Source organism: Trichosurus vulpecula, chromosome 8 (assembly GCF_011100635.1).
Source record: "Trichosurus vulpecula isolate mTriVul1 chromosome 8, mTriVul1.pri, whole genome shotgun sequence".
NCBI lineage: Eukaryota > Metazoa > Chordata > Mammalia > Diprotodontia > Phalangeridae > Trichosurus > Trichosurus vulpecula.
This window is the reverse complement of record NC_050580.1, coordinates 62122885-62140885: the sequence shown is the minus strand read 5'-3', so window position 1 is coordinate 62140885 and position 18001 is coordinate 62122885.

The window sequence follows — 18001 nt, the reverse complement described above, 5'->3', positions numbered from 1 at the left end:
GGGATTGTTTCACTTTTGTTTAGGCATACCTCATTTTATGGCTTTTCACTTTATTGCGCTTTGCGGATACAAATTGAAGGTTTGTGGCAACCCTATGTGGAGTATGTCTATTGGCGCCATTTTTCCAACCGCATGTGCTCACATTGTGTCTCTGTGTCACATTTTAGTAATTCTTGCAATATTTAAAAGTTCATTATTATGGTAACGATTATGGTACTCTGTGATCAGCAATCATCGATGTTGCTGTTGCAATTGTTTTGGGGTGCCCATATAAGATGGTGAACTTAATCGATAAATGTTGTATGTTTTGACTGCTCCACCAATTGGTTATTTCTAGTCTCTTGCCCTCTCTTCCAGCCTCCCAATTCCTGAAGACACAACAATATTGAAATTAGGCCAGTTAGTAACCCTTTAAGGGCCTCTAAGTGTTTGAGTGAAAGGAAGAGTCAATTGATGTGGTGAACTTCATTGTTGTCTTATTTTAAGAAATTGTGTCAGCCCCCACCATCCTGATCATTCAGGAGCCACCAACACTGAGGCAAGACCCCGCCCCCACCACCAGCAAAAAGATTACCACTAGATGATGGTTAGCATTTTTAAGCAATAAAGTATTTTTAAATTAAAGTATGTACATTTTTTAGACATGATACTATTGCACATTTAATAGATTATAGTATAATATAAACATAACTTTTATAAGCACTGGGAAACCAAACAATTCATGACTCACTTTATTGTGATATTTGCTTTATTGCAGTAGTCTGGAACTGAACCTGCAATATCTCTGAGGTATGCTTGTACTTTTCCCCAGTACCTAAAACAGTTCCTGGAACTCAGTAGTTGCTTAATAAATACTTGTCCATTGATTCCTGTTTTCCTTCCTCTTTTTTCTTTAGTGCTTTCTGTCCTGACTCTGCCCCCAATTCTTTTTCCAATGTTCAGTGTTCTACAACTATGGTCCTCCATCAGATTTTCCCAGAGGAAGGGGCCACTACCAGACTTGGGAGTAACTTTTTGAGGAGCTTTAATTGATCCCAACTTGCTTGACTTAAGGGAAGAAGAATAATGGCCTAAAGGGTCAGATTGTACAACAAAGTTTCTAATTACCAACATACACTGAGGACTTCAGGAGAGACAAAAGGTACTCTTCTGGGAAGGGACCTTAGGGTCCAGCTGCAGGGATGGTTTCCTGCAGCAACTTTGATTCTATTTAACAATTATTGAGGGAAGGCCTACAAGTAGCTGATCTGCTTATCCTTAAGGTCACCTTCCCCATACACCTCCAAATTATACATTTAGTTGGGAACAGGAATGGAATTGACAGGGGGAAGAAGAAGCATCAGCAAGATTGGGCAACCAAATGAGATCTTTTATGTTGCTCACCAGCTTTGAGGGAATTATTCCTATGATTTCTGTTGCCATGAAACAACAAGAATTACTTTTTGAAAGTACCCATTTAAAGCTCTTCAGGGACAATAAGCACCGAGTGTGGCAGCCTCCAATCTGACCTTTTCTAGTGCTTTCTCTCTGACAGTGTGCCAGTACAGAGGAGTCAAACAATGTAATTGGGAAATGTTTAACAAAATAAATAAAAATAAAATACAATGTAGATAAAGTTAATTTGTGGTTTTCTAAGTCAATAATCACCAACAGGCATCCATTTCTGCTTAAGTTTGACACCACCATTCTAAAGCATACCCTTCTGTTCCACGCAGATCTCCATCCTAATCCTCCTTCATATACTGAATAAATAGGGGACTGGCCCTGTTCTGTGTGAGGTAGTGTATGAAATTTCGTCTCCCCCTTCCCAACAAAAATATTAAGAAAAGTTCCAATTAACCTCTCTCTTTTCCATCTTTCCTCTCTTGTCCACTCTCTCTCTCAACTTGAGATGCTCCCCAGCTCATCTAGCTTAAGTGTTCAGTGTTTTTGAGACTGAGGAAAAAGCCAGCTCTAGTTCTCCATGGTAGGCACCTCCAAAAATCTGTCTTGGTATGGAAATCTTTGTTTACCAATGGATCCCTAAGATAACATCAGAGGAGTGAAAAGAAAAGTTTAGAACATGGTGGATAACAGAGGTACAGCCTAAGAAACTGTTTAAAACTGTCTAACTGAGTTTGTAGAGACATCTTTAAGTTGGCCACCATCAACCACAGTAGCCAGGTGGCACAGTGGATACAATGCAAGGCTTGGAGTCAGGAAGACTCCTCTTCCTGAGTTCAGATCTGGCCTCAGACCCTGGGCAAGTGACCCTGGGCAAGTAGTTTAACTCTGGTTGCCTCAGTTTCCTCATCTGTAAAATGAGCTGGAGGAGAAAATGGCAAACCACTCTAGCACCTCTGCCAAGAAAACCCCAAATGAGGCCAGTAGGACAACTTATTGAAACAAACTGAACTGAATAACAAAAACTCTGAAAGAATCTCTTCTACATTTTAGAAGGGTTTCAATATGAGCTGGTTTAGGAAACATTTTTAACCCACCTTCATGAAATTACAGATCCTTAATATCATAAATCAGTAATATGAAGAAATGCTTCCCAGCAATTAGAAGGAGAATGGGCTACTTTGAAGGTAGTTTTTTCTCCTTGGAGGTCTACCATTGAAGGCTGATTGACCAGTTGTCTGAGATATTATAGATTGGGATTCCTGTTGAGGGGAAGATCGGTCTAGATCAACAGGGTCAAATTCAAATAAAAACAGATTCCCGTAGGCTGCATGTTGACTTGGAGAACCATAAAGTAATATTACCTATGTCATTCCGTTTTATTTTGTCTTGTTAAACATTTTGTTTAACTTGTCTTGTTAAACATTTCCCAATTCCATTTTACTCTGGTTCAGGATGCAGTGGGAGTTGGATGCCTCCATTCTAGCTGAACTTTGAGATCTGTTTCTACTCCAAGGTTATATGATTCTGTGGATAAGTTGAATAGAGGAGGAGGGCATGCTTGGAGAGGCACTCCAGCATGAAGTGCCAATTTCAGGATGTGAGGGGAAAGGAAACTTAAGTGTGAAATTGAAAAGAAGCCTTCAACTCAATTCAACAAATATTTATTAAGTGCTTGGTATGTTCAAGGCTCTGGGGACACAGATGAAACAAGATCTAGCTCCTACTTTCCAAGAATTTACTATCTAGTATGAGAGACAAGAAACATACATAATTAACTATGATACTTCTACAAAAAAAGCCTTCATTTCACTGGTACAGATGTTCTTTCTCTTAACGCAGATTTCAACTACTCTATGTTTTCATTGATAGCCTTCATTAGCTTCTGCCAAAAATTTATTACTTGATGGCTGATGCTCTGGTGATGAACATCTTTTAATATAGCTAAGTTGGATAATAGACCTTTACTCAAAGCCTTCCAGGCTTGGTGGGACTGGTCAGAACTTAAACTCTGCTGGCAAAGGCTGGATCACCACCATGTGTGATTGGAATTTGGTCAGGTGCCAGAAGGGGATAAGAGCAGAATCCATTTGATGGTCAGAGACCTAGTGAAGAAGAGCTTAGAACCTTGCAGGAGCATTGACTAGACCCAAGAGGAAGGGAGTTATCTCATCTGCAATACTTACTAACTGTGTGACCATGGATAAGTCACTCAGCGTCCCTGAGCTTCAATTTCCTCACATATAAAATTGGCATAATAATAAGAATATCTGATAGGGCTGCTTTGAGATTCAATTGAGAAAATTTATACAAATTGCTTACAAACCTTAAATCATTATATAAATATCAGTAGTGCCCCTAGGACAAGTTGTTAACACTGCTATTATTTTAAAGAGATATTCATGAATTCTGTAAACTCATGGATGCTTAGAGCTGAAAAATACCCTAGAAGGTAGGGGCTGTCTTTTCACTCTTTGCATATCCCTGGTGCTTAGCACAATGCCTGGCATATAGTAGGCACTTAATAAATGCTGATTGATTGATTAGTCAATAAATGTTGTATTAGAGTTGCATGTAGGAGTTGTATGTATGCAGAGTTGTATTGTATTGTAATAGAGATAGTCTAGTTCAAATACTCCCTGATTCTGAAATCCTACAGCCTTTAAAAACTTTTTAAAATTATTTTTTCCCTTACAGCCTTTTCTATCCATATGCATGTATAGGGAGGCAGAGAGACATTGTGCTAGACAATATTCGGTATAAAATCCATATTTTTTTTCCTACTGATGATAAATATATATAATAAAGACTGTACTTTTTCTGGAGCCTTTTCTGCTTAGCTTCATCTGCATGCCTATCTGGAAAGGCCTTTGTTACTATAAATTAAATAGAAAAGTACCAGAGAACGAATAGCAAAATAAACCACACAGTAGGATCTCTCCAAACACAATATGAATGTGCTTTCCCAGACCGAGTGGAGAAAGGAGCAAATCCCCGGAAGTCTCATACTCCAAGATGAAAAAGAGTTTCATTTTCTGTCTTATGCTGGAGCTGAGAAAGCCTCTTTTATCTAAATTCTAACAGTTCCATCTCCCAGGAAGTGTTTCTTGTGCTTTCCTGCTGTGTGTTGGATTTGCTTCCTATGGCACTCTGGCTCACTCTCAGAACTCCCTGGCCTCCTCAGCTTTACTGTATTAAGGTTTCAGCCTCTACTTCTTCCTTCTCTGCCTCCGAAGTTACTGGAGTTTTTGCTTCTGTTCCACTATCCAGTTTCTTAGTTGCTATCCTTAGAAGCTCTACTCCACGTGGAGTAGAGGTATTCTTGTTCTATGTAATTGAGATTACCTAGACCACATGCCTTGGGGCTAGTTAACACACTTTTCATTCTTTTAAACTACCTCATTTCTTTGTCTTCAATTGTGCTAAAAGCCTCTCAAATTCATCTCAAAAATTGAATTTTTTTTTTAAATCCCTTACTTTTTGCCTCAGTGGAAGGTCACCAACCCTTACTGATAGCTGAGTTGTACCAAGATAATTCCTTTTACTTCTGGCCCACCTTGAGGTACTGGGGACTGAGCAGGCCAGTCTAGTTACAACTCTCCATGACTGGCCCTTCAGGATGAGTCTTTCTGGGCCTGAAAATTAATATGTAACCCTTTTTTCATCTCCCTTTTTAACTACCAACAAGTACTCCCTCTGGGAATTAATGTATAGCCATGCATATTGTCTTTTTTTTTTGAGATGAAAGTATCTTTTATACTCATTAAAATGAGTTAACATTGCATTCAGCAGTGTAAAGAACTATTTCTATTTTTAAGATATTTGCCCAATTAGAAAAAAATAGAATGCCATGCTTAGTGCCTTGAAGCTTTGATAGGCCTCAAAAGCCATTAGAAACTTGGGAGGGGAGAGGCACAAGCTGGCAGTGGCTAAGAGTAAAGCACCCCCCCTACCCCCATACCCCCCGCATCCCAGAGTAGCATAGCTGTTTCTGTAGATGTTGAATCCCTTCTATTCAACTGTAACCTCTTGCAGAAAAAGGTCTGTGTCAGTTTTCATCTTGTAACCCTGACTCCCCCAACGCGAGACTTTGCATATAGGCGCAGCACATTTTGGTTGAATGGGAATTGAAGGTATGTTTATTACTTTCAGAGAGGCAGAGTAGCATGGGAAGAGAACCGAACGGAGAAGAAGAGGCCTGGGCTCAAATCTCAGCTTCAGCACTTCTTACTAGCTGAGTGACTAGTTGAGTGCAAGCTTTAAAGAACTTACAAAGATTCACACACACACACACACACACACATATGTATATATACATATACAATATAAATATATGTTTTAAATGTATACATTTGTATATTTGTGATATATGTAAATATATTATTTGTAAATATCTTCTCAGCAAAGGGATGAAAACCGTCTGGTATATACACATGCACACATATAATATATATGTATACACATACACATAAATATATACAAATATATAGAGCTGTGTAAATAAATATGCACGTTGGCATTATTTGATAGAGGAGCTAGCTCAATGACGGGAAAATACTGCTCATGAAACTTATTTGGAATCCACTCCCCCTGCACTGCTTAGATGCTTTCCAAAACAGAGGCCTTCATGATCATAATGATGATGAAAGTCATCTTCCCAATTCATCCTTTACCAGCTTAATGTTTTCCTGGAAAAGCAATAGAGAGCAGCTAGCCCAACAGTCTGAAGGTGAAGAGTGCAGCTGGCCACCTGACAGCCCTGTCTTCTAACAACTTACAGAAATGCACATGTCAGCCCTAGGTCAATCCCTCTCTTTCCTCTCCCTGTTCATGCAGCTCTCATACCCAGGCACATTCCCCAGCCGGGAAGGAACGAGGATCATAGTAATTGTTATTTGGACATCATTGGGACACCAAAGAAGACAGTCACTTGCTCTTGGTAGGTAGGATGCTGAGGAAGCAGCAATTGGTCCTTTCCAATGTTTGATTATCTGTATCCCCTGAAGGGTATTTATCCCCACTTTCTTAATCACCAGAAGGGAAACTGAGCCTTAGAGAGGGGAAATTATTTGTCCAAGGTCACTCAATAGAGCCAGACCCGGAAACCCAGGTCTCCTAATGGTCAGTGCTGGGTTCTCTCCATTGAATCATAGCTCTCTGCTTACATATTTTTAAAGGGATAATAGCTGCCTCACCCATTTCACTGGGTCATTATAAGGACTGAATGAGATAATGGCTGTGAAAGTACTTTGGAAAGCACTCCACAAATGGAAAGTGTACTGATGAGAATGATTTTACGGCAGGTTCTCTCTCTTGCTCTAGGTTTGAGAGTGTTTAGGATAAGGATGACCATGGAAAGAGCACTCCAGGGAGGTCTGGAGACTCAGTTTCTGCTAATTCTGACTTCTCTGTTAACCTCCTCAGGGAGGTAGTTGAAGCAAGCCTTCACCTTTCTGGACCTGTTTCCAGGTATAAAACAAAGAGGTTAGATTAGGGGAATGAACACTCAGGGTCTTCCTAATACTCTAAGCTTCAGTGACTTTCTAGGCTTTTCTTAGAGATTCCTGGGAAACCAGTCCTGGATCCAAGCTGCAAGAGCCTTTCATGATCATCTCATCCAATGTTCTGATTAAACAGATGAAGTGACTCCACCAAGGCCATTCATTCACTGACCTGAAATCAAACCATTTGCAAATATGAATAAGAGTGGACTCTTAGTTGAGCAGGGTCTTGTCCTTCTTTCTCTTATTTGTTGCCTTGTATTCACAAGGTATCAGAGACTTGAATGTCAATTTGGAGGATATTTGAGTGATCTGATTTTATCTCAGTTCAGTGGATTTTTAAAGAAAAATGTAGATTCACTTCATTAAATCTTACTGCATCAAATGTATTTTTAAGTCACTATTTGGGTTTGGATCCATTTGGAATTCAACAAATTAAAAGGTTTACTCTGGCTTGTGTTTTGTAAGGATTTATACTACCTACCTCACAGAATTTCTATGAAGATTAGATGAAATGATGGATGTGAAGTACTTTATAGATTAGGAAAATGAGGCTCAGAGGGAGGAAGTGACTTGATTGAACCCCACCAACTGTCATTAAGAGGCAGAACCAGTACTAGAACTTATGTAATCTACTAAACCATATTCATTCAATTTGAGTTGCTGGTGGATGTTTCAGAGATGGCATTCTCTATCTTGGAAACAGAATAGTGAGAAAAGCCTGGGATGAGTCAAGGAGAACTGAGTCTTAATTCTAACTCTTCCATGGAACTGATGTTTGTGTGTGGATAAGTCATTGACCCCCTCTGTGTCTCAGTGTCCAGCCCTGTGGAATGGAAAGACAATAAATGCAATAAGCTTTTATTAAGCACTTACTATCCGGACTTCTAGGTGGTATGGTGGGTAGGGCACTGGGTGTGGAATCAGAAAGACTCCTCTTCCTGAGTTCAAATCTGACCTCAGACACTTAGTAGATGTGTGCCTCTGGGCAAATCACTTAACCCTATTTGCCTCAGTTTCCTCAAGTATAAAATAAGTTGGAGAAGGAAATGGCAACCCACTCCAGTATCTATGCCAAGAAAACTCCACAATAAGCGTTCATGAAGAGTTAGACATGACTGAAACAACTAAAACAATAAGGTTGACAATGATGATGAAGACAGCAACGTCTGCCAGTCACTGTGTTAAGTGATAAGGCTACAGATACAAGCAGTAGAAAGTAGAAAGACAGGCTCTGCCTTCAAGGGGCTTATGTTCTAATGAGGGAAGACAACACTGGAAAGGGAGCTGAAAAGCAGGAGTGGAAGGGGTGATGATGGTGCCTGAAGTGTAGTGTCGAAAGTCAGAAGCACAGCTTGGAGGGGAGTGAAGCCTGGGACCTTCTTCAAAATGGAGAACTAAGGGGGAACTCCCTAGTGGGAGAAGGGAACTGGAATGGCAGAGGAATGGTCCAGGGTGAGGAGGCTCCAGGCTCTCAGGCCAGTTCTAAGGTGAGGCTATAGTAGAGGGGTGACATTGAACTCTAGAAAGTCAACAGCACAGCAAGGAAGGGAAAGAACACCACATTTGGAGTTACTGGATATGGGTTTGCACACTGGTTATCTTGGGCAAATCCTCCCTGGGACTCAGTTTCTTAGGTAGCAGTGTACCCAAACACTGTCCTAGGTATTTATTGCACTATTGACGTAGTCTTTTTGTTATGGTTTAATATTCCTGAGAAAAGGCAGCAAAGTCCTCACTTCCTCTTTCATTTTGTTCTGGTTTTGTTGACTTCTCTTTGTCAGGCCCTGGGTACTTGTTGTCCCATTTTTTACCATGGTGATGATGACTGACAATTCTTTGCTAGTTCTAACACCCGAGCTACATCCCTGTGATTTAGCATTGAAGAAAAAAATACAGGCAGGGGCATGTGATTGAAAACGCTTGTAGACCACTATCTTAGAGAGAGGCCTGTGGTTTTATGTTACCTCCCCAGAGGGTGACATGTCTTCCCAGGAGAGGAGCGAGCACATGATCCCTCTAGGCCAGTAAAGAAACATCAGGGATAGCATTAGATGAAGGCAGAAGTAGATTGTGGATGAGTTACTGGACCAAGCCAGGAGCTTCAGGAATGTAAGCAGACAGCAGTGTATTGACGGTTGAAGATCAATGAAGACATTCCAGGGCCAACCGCCTGGGCCTGGAGGAGAAGTTCCTGGTCTTTGTTGAATTCTTGGGACAACTGAGGAGTTCCTGGCCCATGCCAAAGACCTGGACCAAGACGGAAGGAGACACAAAAACTACAAGAACAGAGCAGCAACACAGAGGAGCAGACTCTGGCTTTGCCCTGTGCTGGCACCATGCCAGACCAGGGAGGAGAATCAGCCTCTAACAAGCTGGAATCCTTTCTTCTTGGAAGCAGTGAAGTGCTAGTTATTCTCTGTGTCTGCATGGGAAGGGAGGGGCTTTTTCCTCATTAAGAACATCCAAGAGAGAGTCAGAATCCTAACATTCCAAAGGGAACCTTTGGGTGGAGGTACAAGCCAAAGGTCAGTGATTATGGAGAAGCATAGCCTTGGATCCTGGCTGTGGAAACAGCAGCTTCAGTTCTGGATTGAGCATTACATAGAAAATGAAGGTTCTGGATTACATGATCTGTAAAGTCCTTTTGAGGCCCAAGTCTTATAAATAGGGAAAATAATCACTGCCAGTCCCTGGAATCTCAAGGACATCTAACAGAGAAGAAGTCTGTCTTGAGGCAGCAATACAACCATACAGATGATTAAAGAAAAAGTCACTCTGCTCTAGAGCTCTTGTGGTCTGGAAGATTCCTACAGCTTAGCCTACAAGGGCCAGGGTCTCCCATTGCATCCTGAGCCATTTCCAGTCATCCTGATGAACATCTGGTCACTGGATCCAGATGGCTCTGGAGGAGAAAATGAGGCTGGTGACCTTGCACAGCCCTCCCTCCCTCAAATCAAAGTCAACTGCAAGTCATGTCATCATTTCCCTGATGTCATGGTCCTCTTCGAAAATGAAGGACAGACATGACAAGTATCTAATCCGAACCCAACATGTTACCACTAAAGCTCTTCCTTCCTTCCTCCCTTCCTCCCTCCCTCCCTCCCTCCTTTCCTTCCTCCTTTCCTTCCTCCTTTCCTTCTTCCTTTCCTTCCTTCCTTCCTTCCTTCCTTCCTTCCTTCCTTCCTTCCTTCCTTCCTTCCTTCCTTCCTTCCTTCCTTTCTTCCTTCTTCCCTTCCTTCTTTCTTTGTTTCTTTCTCTTCTCCTCCCTTTCTCCCTTCCTTCCTTTCTCTTTCTTCTTCTCTTTCTTTCTAGCCTTTTGTACTTAGAATGTGAGCTCTTTGAGGGCAGGGACAATGTTTTTTCCCTTTCTTTGTATCAAGAGTGCTTAGCACACCATTAGCACTTACTATTAAGCACTTGTTGACCAACTGTTGACTATATTTACATCACAATCATTTCCCCACATCCAAACTGACTTCACCATCAAATTTTTCCTTGTAACAAAGAAAAAAATTTAAAACAAAGCCACCTCATAGAACAACTGTGTCTGACCGTGTGTATCTTATTCCACGATCGTGGTGCCTATTTCTTTACTGAGAAAAAGATGGTGTATTTCCTCATCAATGTTCCAGAACTGAAATTGTTAATTAGAATTCATCAGAGTTTGACTGTTTTTCAGTGTTGTTGCTGTTTACATTATCATAGTCATGATATGCATTATTCTCTTGGTTTTGCTTTCTTCCTACTCTGCACCACTTCCTACAAATCTTCCTCATTTTTCTCTGAATTCCTCATATTTATAAAAAAATATGGAACATTTATTTCATAAGTTTGACTGTTATCCTTGAGCTCAGGCCATGTCCATCATCCTTGACGGGAGGCCGTTCCAACCTCCATATCCTTCCAAAGAGATCACGGCATATTTTCTTTCACTCTGTTTCTGTCCAGATTTTAAGAACTGCCATCCACCTCTTTCGATGTCCCAAAGTGAACTCAGCTGAGGCCAGTAATGCTGGACAATTACTTTGCCATTACTTTTTGGTAATGAGGGACAGACAGAGCAAGAATAATTGTCAGTACACAGAAAACCTCCAAAGCTCATTTTCATCCTGTTTCAATCTCTCCCCTTTCCAATTTCCCCCTTTTACCAGAATTTATAAGAACTTTCTAAGATTTAGAATTATCTCACAATGGGCTGGACTTCTTCATAAAGCACTGAGTTCCCTTTCACTGGAGGGGTTGAGGCATAGGCTGGATGACACTCTGTTGAAGGTATCATAGAGGGGACTCCCTACATTGGGAGAGAGGTTTCACTGGATGACCTCAAAGAATCATAGAATCTCAGTGTTGGAAGGCTCTTAAGTAACAAAATAGACTAGACATTGAAATTTTGGCTTTTTCAACCATGAGTATGGATATCATTGTAGAAACTAGTCCTGTTGATTCACTGGGGGTCACCTGCACGTGGAGAGGCCTCACAGCAATGGAGAGGCCAGGTCTAAGTGGAAAGAGAAATTAGAATCCAGGCATGGTGTGATAAGAAGCCAGAGGCCTTAAAAATGTTCAGAATGGAAAGCCAACTTCTGATGAACTGAGACCTGAGGATGTGACTAACTAAGCTTGCTGAGTAGAATTCAAAGGAGGTTAGATCAATGGGATATGTCCTTGAAATAATCCTGGACAAGCTGATTGAAGGGAGTCCCATTCACAAGGCTGTAGGCACTTGTAGGATGTCAACTGTAGGAGAAAATACATAGAATAGTCATTTTCTCTCCCAATACAATCTCTCTTTCCCTTCTATTTTCTCTTCTCTTTCCTCACTTTCTCACAAAAAGAAAACGGATATATAGAAAAAGACAGACAGGCAAGCACCAATGATCAGTTTCCTAATATGGGAGCAATCAAATTCACTGTTAAGCCTGGTACTGGATTCAGAGGCATGGATCCTGAGTATGAACTACAGGCCCTTGGAAATCCTTCAGGACTTCTGGATTAGATAATCTAGAGATTATTCTAGACCAACTCACTTATTTTAAGTTCTTTCCAGCTCTGATCCAATGAGAATAATTAGAGGTGTCCAAAGTGAAATGGATTGCCTTGTGAGGTAGTGAACTTTCCCTTATAAGAGTTATATGGATAAAGAATAGATAGCCAGTCACTGTTCAGTCATTTTTCAGTTGTGTCCAACTCTTCATGATCCCAGGACATATTATTAATATATGCATATTAATGTTTAATATGTGTATATTAATCTTACATATAAATATATGTATATTAATCTTAATATTATTAACATATGTATATTAATCTTTCAATATAATTACTTAATGTGGATTTGTAGTTTATTTCGATGGTAAGAGAAATCAATGAAAAAGTTTAGATTATTGTGCTTATTGAAAAGTTTTATGTATTTTATGTGTGTGTTTGTCATATATTTCGGTTTTGAAGTGCTATGTTTTTATATTTAAAATAAAAGTAGATAAAGTTAAGGGACACGAGGAGCCAATATTTGTTTGGGAAGCTGAGAGTAGCTATGAGTGTGAAAGAAATATTGTCAATATTCATAGCTACCCCTGCAATGTTGCAGGTGGTTTGGCTTGCTGCATCCCACAAAGATGAGATCCTTGAGTCTCAGAGTGGGAAGGGAACTCACTGAGAAGCCATCTAGAGTAAACCCTACCTAAATATGAAACACCTCTCTAACATTTTTTTGGGAGGAGGTGATCTGGGTTAAATGACTTGCCCAGGGTCACACAACTAGTAAGTGTCAAGTGTCTGAGGCTAAATTTGAACTCAGGTCCTCCTGACTCCAGGGCTGGTGCTCTAATATTCTTGTTATGTTGTCATGAAATCCTCTAGTGAACTTAAACCCACAACTTTCTAAGGCTTCTCATTGCTCTTTCGAATAACTTTAATATGTAAGTATTTTCTTACATTGAAGGGAAATCTGTCACTCTACCACTTTCATTCATTGCTCCTAATGCTACCCCCAGGGGCCAACTAGAGGAAGCTTAATCCTTTCATGTGAGAACCTTTCAAATACTTAAAGAAAGTGCTCAAGTCCTATTTAGACTTTGTCTTCACCAGTTTAAACATTCTCCACTGACCTTCATAAGGTATATCATATAATCCAATCAGAAGTTAACAAGCATTTATTAAATATGTTAAACACTGTAGTAAGTGTGGGGAGTACAAAGAAAGGCAAAAACTTAATCTTATGTAATTTTACTTGATGGCTTTATATTTGGTACTGGAGATTATGGGGAACCACTGGAACTCATTGAGCTGGGTGGGTGACATGGTCTGACCTACCCTTTATGAAAATCACCTTGGCAGATGAATGGGAGATGGATTATAGTGGGAAGAAGCTTCAGGCAGGGGGGCCAGTTTGAAGGCTATTATAATGGTGCAGACAAGAGGTGACGAGGCTAGTCCATTCGCCTTCCTGGTTACCTTTTTCTAGACAGGTATCAGTTTGTCAATTTCCTTTTTAAAAGAATTTTCTTTCTCTGAATTTAAATACTAAAGAACATCTCCATACATGTGGCAGAACACAAATTCTATATGAAACTGTGTATCTCCACTTCATTAATATGCTTTAAAATTATATAATAATAATAGCTAACATAATATATAGTACTTACTGTGTGTCAGGTGCTTGACAAACATCTTCTTTGATCCTCACAACAACCCTAGGAGGTAGGTACTAGTATTATCTCCACTTTACAGATGAGACAAACAGAGGTTAAGTGACCTGTCCTGTCTAGGGTCACACACTACATATTATTTTCAAAACTGTCTTCCTTGTCTAAGTTTCCTTCCAAACTTCCTTTTATTCTCTTCTGTGGATTTTTTTTAAAAGAAATGTTCTAATGGCCTTCTTTTTTTGGTCATTACTATTGCTACTTACTCCCCCCCCCCCCCCACTTACACTCCCTCTTCAAATTGAAAATGAAAAAGAAAGACTAGTATTGTATAGCAAAGCAACACAACAGTTAATACACATATATGTATATACCTAAATATTTAAAGAGGCAGCGAGGTGAATCAGTGGCTAGAGCACTGGACTCAGAGTTAGGAAGACCTCAGTTCAAATCACAGATCAGCTGCTTGCTAGTTGAGTGACCCTGGGGAAGTCACTTAACCTCTGCCTCAGTTTCCTCATTTGTGAAATGTGAATAGTAATAACACCTACCTTCGAGGGTAAAATGAAAAAATATTTGTAAAGTATTTATAAACCTTAAAGTATTATATAAATGCTAGTTGTTTATTGTCATTATCATTAGCTTTTTTTCATGATATTAGATTTGGTCTTATGGTGGATGAAAGACGAAATGACTGAGGAAACAAAGGTTCACTCTTCCAAGCGTATCGATTTATTAAGCAACGCATGCCAATTACCCAACAAATTGAGATCAGGATACCTCAGCTTGGGCTAGATCCTGAATACAGGAGGAGACAGACTTTTATACATTAAAAACAATTAGTCAAATAAGGACAATTAATTAAAAGGAAACAATACAAGATTAAATAATCTAACATTAATCTAATTAATCTAATATTAATCTAATTTCTAATGGGAGGAAAGAGTAGGGACTTTCCAAGTTGGGAGGGGGAGAGTGAACAGGCACACTTTCCTGAAATCAGAAAAGGAGGTGTCACACTCCCCAAGTATCTGTAAACTATCAAATGAATATGGAAACAGTAATTGATTGATCAGCATGGGGCCATTTTCAGAAAAGCTATTTGGGTTGCTTGATATGGACAATAGGAGAAAACTCCTTGCATCAGTGTTTGAATCTGATTGAGTTTCTGGTTAGCATAACCTAGTTAAGAGTTTAGGGTCAGTTAAGGGTCTCTAAACAGCAGGTAGGGGTGGTCCAACTTCCCAGTCATGCAGAGCTAGACTCAAACAATACAATAAGATTTTTAAAAATGTATTTATTTATTTGTAGTTTTTAGCATTCACTTTTACAAGATTTTCAGTTCTAAATTTCCTCCCCTTTCTCCCCTCCCCAAGATGGCAAGCAATACAATAAGATTTTCTCCCAATTCCCACAAGTGAATAAAATTTTCTCACAAGACAGAGGTTAGACTAGACCCATAATTGAATAAAAAGGGAACTGAGCTAGCTCTGGAATTGAGGCTCGAAATGGAGTCAGCGTGGTTCACTCAATTCCCACAATTAACCACTTGCTGTCCTAATTCCCTCAGTCTATAATTTTAGCTTAGCTGCAAAGTTTTAGAGCCTGATTCTCTTTCATAATATTTTAACTGTCCCACTCAGGTTTGGGTCATCTACATCCTTGATAAACATGATATCTACGCTTTCGTTCAAGTCCTTAATAAAAGTGCTGAGCAGATTGGGTCAGTGACAGATCCTGGGAGGCATTCCCCTGGAGACATCTCTTAAGGCTGATATTGATCCATAAATCCACTTTATTATGCTATCAATTGTAGCTCATGGCTACAAGATATCATCTTGTTTACAAGACATCATCATGGAGCTTGTCAAACACCTTGAGGAAGTCCAGGTACCCTATATCTAAAGTATCACCCTGATGTTCCAGTCTATTTATCCTGTTACAAAAGGAAGTGTGGTTAGTCCAATAAGATTTTCTTGATGAACCCATTTAACCCTTAGTGGTCACTGCTTACTTTTCCAAATAGTCATTAACAAGTCCCATAATCACATGCTGTAGAATTTTTACAAGAATCAAATTCAAGTCACAAGTCCATAGTATGCAAACCCCACCCTATTTCTTTTCTTAAAAATCCAGACAACATTTGCGTATCTCCAGTTCAGTGGTACCTTTCACCACTATTTTTCAAAGAACTCTGACAGTGGCTCATCAATCATGCCTACTGGTTCTTTCAGCACCCTGAAATCCAGTTTGTTCAGGCCTGATGACTCAAACTCATAGGAAACAGCCAGTTCATCTTTTGATGTTGCCTCACCTATATTCACTCAGCTATTTTTGCTCCATCCTCCACAATCCAAAGATCATTCAAGGAAGAGAGAGGGTAGAGTTCTGCAAAATAGAAACAAAACAAGAGTTGATTATTTTTGCCTTCTTTTTGTCCTCTGTTATCCTTAGCCCATCTATTCCCCAAACGTGGTGCCAATGTCATCTTTGATACCCTCCTTGTCCCTTATGTACCTCAAAAAGCTCTTTTTGTTGTCCTTAACATTCAATGCTATCCCATTTGCACTGAACTTTTGTACTCCTGACATGGTTCTTATGAAACCGTGTCAGTCACACATTTATCCTCAGTATTTGCCTTTGCTTTTATCTTCTATCATATCTTTGCAAAGTCTAAATTGATCAGTGACTTTATCTTGCATTCCTTTTACTTATTTAAAGACTGGCTCCTCCTTTCCTCATCATTGATTTTTGTCATTAGAATATCGTTCTTGAGAACGCACCATCCTTCTTGGACAACTTATTCCTTAACATTTTTGGCCATGGCATCCTACCTATCCTTTCTCCTTTCTTTCTGTCCTCAACACCTGCTATTTCAGAAACTAGAGGGTGCCGTTATTAAGCTATGCTTTCCCTTCCTTGTTTATCACAAACTTGAAAATCAAGTAGTCACTTCCTCCCAAGATTCTCGTCATTCTTAGTCTGGCAACAAGTTCTCCCTTATTGGCCAAATCAGGCCCAATCTTGGCACTTCTTCTGCCTTTTGAAGAACAAAATCGTCATTAAGTCAAGCCAGGCATTTATTAGCTGCTCTGCTTTTAACAGAGAGAAAAAACTCCAACAAATGTCTGCATAGTGGAAGTCTTCCATAACTGCTCAGTCAAACCTCTTCACCAAGTTTATGATCGCCTTTTCCAGTTCATTTCTTCTTTGTGGCCATGTGTTCCGTGGTATACATTCACTACAACATTGTTTCTGTGTCTTGTGTTGACTCTTATCCAAATGCTCTCCACCATACCTTACCACTCATGGCTTTCCTCATGCAAGTAAATCTTTCCTGTTTGTTAATATGTTGCTTTTGGAATAAAAAATATATCCTTTCATAGACATATTCTAGAGGAGTCACATCCCTTCAAGTCTTGGTGATACCTAGGAGGTTCTCATTCCTTTCCAGGCTGCACTCGAGACTTCCTCTATCATGCCCCCATTCCAAGTGCTTATGTGTCTCCCACCCTGATTTCTGCTTCCTTCTCTGTGTCATCACTCCTTATTAGAATGCAAGCCCCTTGACAGCAGGAACTGTCTTTCCTTCTACTTACATTTGTATCCTCAGTGCTTAGCGCAGTGCCTGGCACATAGTAAGTTCTCTATAAACGATGGTTCATGATGATGGTGATTTTCCTTTTGTTAATATCTTTTGTTGTTGTTGAGTCATTTTTCAGTCATGTCTGGCCCTTCGTGACCCCATTTGGGGTTTTCTTGGCAGAGATACTGAAATGGTTTGCTATTTCCTTCTCCAGCTCGTTTTACAGATTAGGAAACAAAGGCAAACAGGGTAAAATGAGCTAGCGAAGGAAATGGCAAACTATCCCAGTATCTCTGCCAAGAAAACCCCAAATGGTGTCATGAAGAGTCAGATAAGACTGAAAAACAGTATGTCAGCCACTGTGCCAAATGCTATGGATGCAAAAAAGAAGCAAAAGACATAGTCCTTGTCTTCAGGGAGCTTACAAGTTAATGAGGGAGACATCATGCAAATAAATATATACAAAGCAAGCTAAATACAGGATAAACAGGAAATAATTTTAAAAAGGGAAAACACTGGAATTAAAAGGGGTTGGGAAAGGCTTCCAGTAGGAGGTGAAATTTTAGTTAGGACTTAAAAGGAAGCCTGAAAGGTCAGTAGTTGAAGTAGAGGAGGGAGAATGTTCCAAGCATGGGGGACAGCTACAGAGAATGCTTGAAGCTTGAAGATGAAGAGTCTTGTTTGTGGAACATCCAGGAGGCCGATGTCACTAGATTGAAGAGTATTGTCAGGAAGTAAGGTGTAAGAAGACTAGAAAGGGGTGTGTGTGTGTGTGTGTGTGTGTGTGTGTGTGTGTGTAGGACTAGGCTACGAACAGCTTTGAACGCCAAACAGCATTTTGTATTTGCTCCTGGAGACAATAGGGAACCACTGAAGTTTATTGA